A 2,395-nucleotide genomic window follows, 5' to 3' on the forward strand; every position below is an offset into this window, starting at 1 on the left:
GTGATCATTGCCATATACTGTATCTAAGGGCTAATAAATTGGTAGCTTCTTTGGTTTGTTTGGTGAAACTATGGAACTTCTTCGCAGAGCATGTTTGTTTGGCCTGAGTGTCCCCTGTAGTCCTTGATGTTTCCTGAGTTGTTTGCCTGCAGAGTTTCATTACCCAACTAGATAACATCATCAGTATCTAGTTGGGTAATGAGATGTCTTCAGGTAAACAATGAAGCTCAGGGAGCACCCAGGACTTCATAGTTCAGTGGTTCCCAACCTTTTCTTGTTTGAGGCACAACCTTTTCTTGTTTGAGGCACCCTTGGAAAGCCTTTCAAAAGTTCCCGGCACCCTTATAAGGAAATAGATATTTAAAATCTCCGTAGCTCAAAAGTTCCCGGCACCCTCAAAAGATCTCACGGCACCCCTTAGTGCCGCGGCACACTGGTTGGGAATCACTGTCATAGTTCTACCCTGCGCTACACAGAAGCTGTTCTGTAGGATCTCCTTTGTAAGTTCCTCTGTGGTGCAAAAGAGATTAGCAACATTGGGTTTTGTGGCAGAGAGAGGTTTCGACTGCAGAGGGAGGGAGGGAGGGAGGGGCTGGCTGGTAGGATATGTCTCTCCAGCCCCTAATCAGAATAACAGAGTTGGAAGGGACTTTGAAGGCTCAGCTGAAAGTGGAAGACTGCACAGATACGGGGCTGGTCCAGGCATTTGCCATCTGAGAGAAAGGATAAGAAAAACCTCCTCCCAGTTAATGTGCAAAATGATTGACAGGGGAATCTTCCACATTGCTCATAGGACACGTGCACACTCTTTTCCAGCATGTACACTGAAAACTAGAAACCTACGCAGGACAGATTGCAACCCATAGACAGACTGCCTTGCTCTTTCATATCCTCCTCCTAGCATTCAGGCATCAATCAAGTCCCTCTGGTTTCTGCATAACTTTTTGCACCAGAAATTCTCTTTGTTCTCCTTTCTTGTGAAACTCCTTAGCCTCCAACTGGATGATCAAAGTGGAATGTAATTAATCCTGCCTGGAGAAAAAAAAACCACTGGAGAAAACTACCATTAAAACAAAACAAAACACCAATGGGCTTCCTGGAGTGAGAATTCTTTTCCAGCGCTAATACTAACCTGTTGCTTAATGTTGCCACATTCTGAGTTCTGTCCAAAGTGGCTTTGGATGAATTTTAGGAACTTATTGTTGAAGGGGCTATCCTGTTTGGCATGAGCAACATCATTACTTTGTAAGCAGTAGGTCAGAAAAAAAACCAACTCCAAGTAAAAACTCTGAAGCAAGCAATTTTCAATAAGTAAACTGGCACATCTGGGAAAACCCGAATCTGAGAGGTCCAGGTTTTCCCTCAGTAAATCAAAACCCCCAAAATCATCTGCTCACTCATCAGTCGATCACATGCTCCAATCCGTCCCATCTCAAGAGAGCACTCCGACCACTCCTTCTCCAGATGCAGGATCGGCCTGACCTTGACTGACAGGAAGAATGCTATTTGGTCTAAAGACAATCCCTCTATTGAATCCCCCCTCCTACTTTCCCACACATGAGAAAATGGCAGCATGGAAGCTTCTGGCCTAATATGGCTTCCAAAGCTTACACAGTACTGGTTACCAGTTAGGATCCCCATCTATTCAGTGGGGGAGGGGTGAATTGCAGTAGCCAACTGATTGGGCTAATATTTAAATAAAGCAGGGTTGAATAGGTCACTGCCATGGTGGCGCAGTGGTTAGAATGCTGTACTGCAGGCTATTTCTGCTGACTGCTGGCTACCTGCAAATTTGGCAGATCGAATCTCACCAGGCTCGAGGTTGACTCAGCCTTCCATCCTTCCGAGATCGGTAAAATGAGGACCCCAAATTGTTGGGGGCATAGGCTGACTCTAAAGTGCTTAGAGAGGGCTGTAAAGCGGTATACAAGTCTAAGTGCTATTGCTATTTCAATGTTAGAAGCTTGATAGGAAAACTGAAATGTCTTGAAAGAATTTTTGATATCACTGCCAAGAAAACTATGGGAATATGTTCATGTCAGGAGTTGGCTATGATGTACAAGGAGACACTCTTTGTACATCGTCATTTTAGCCATTATCTGTCCACTGCAGGATGAAGGCCTCTTCCATATGTTTCCAACCAATATGGTCCTCAGCTTTCTTTTGCCAATTGGGCCCGCCATACTTGCTAATGTCGTCGGTCCATCTTGTTTTAGGTCTCTTCCGTGGATGCTTTTGATCACGTGGGATCCATTATATGCCTTGGTCCACCTGCCGTCGGTTCTCCTTGCTATGTAACCTGCCCTTTTCCATTTCAATTATTTTACTCTCTTGATGAAATCAGTAGTAAACCGGGCTCTTTGGAGTTGTGTGTGCAAGAACATAACTTGAACTA

The sequence above is a fragment of the Ahaetulla prasina genome, chromosome 3 (assembly GCF_028640845.1).
Source record: "Ahaetulla prasina isolate Xishuangbanna chromosome 3, ASM2864084v1, whole genome shotgun sequence".
NCBI classification, from domain to species: Eukaryota; Metazoa; Chordata; class Lepidosauria; order Squamata; family Colubridae; genus Ahaetulla; species Ahaetulla prasina.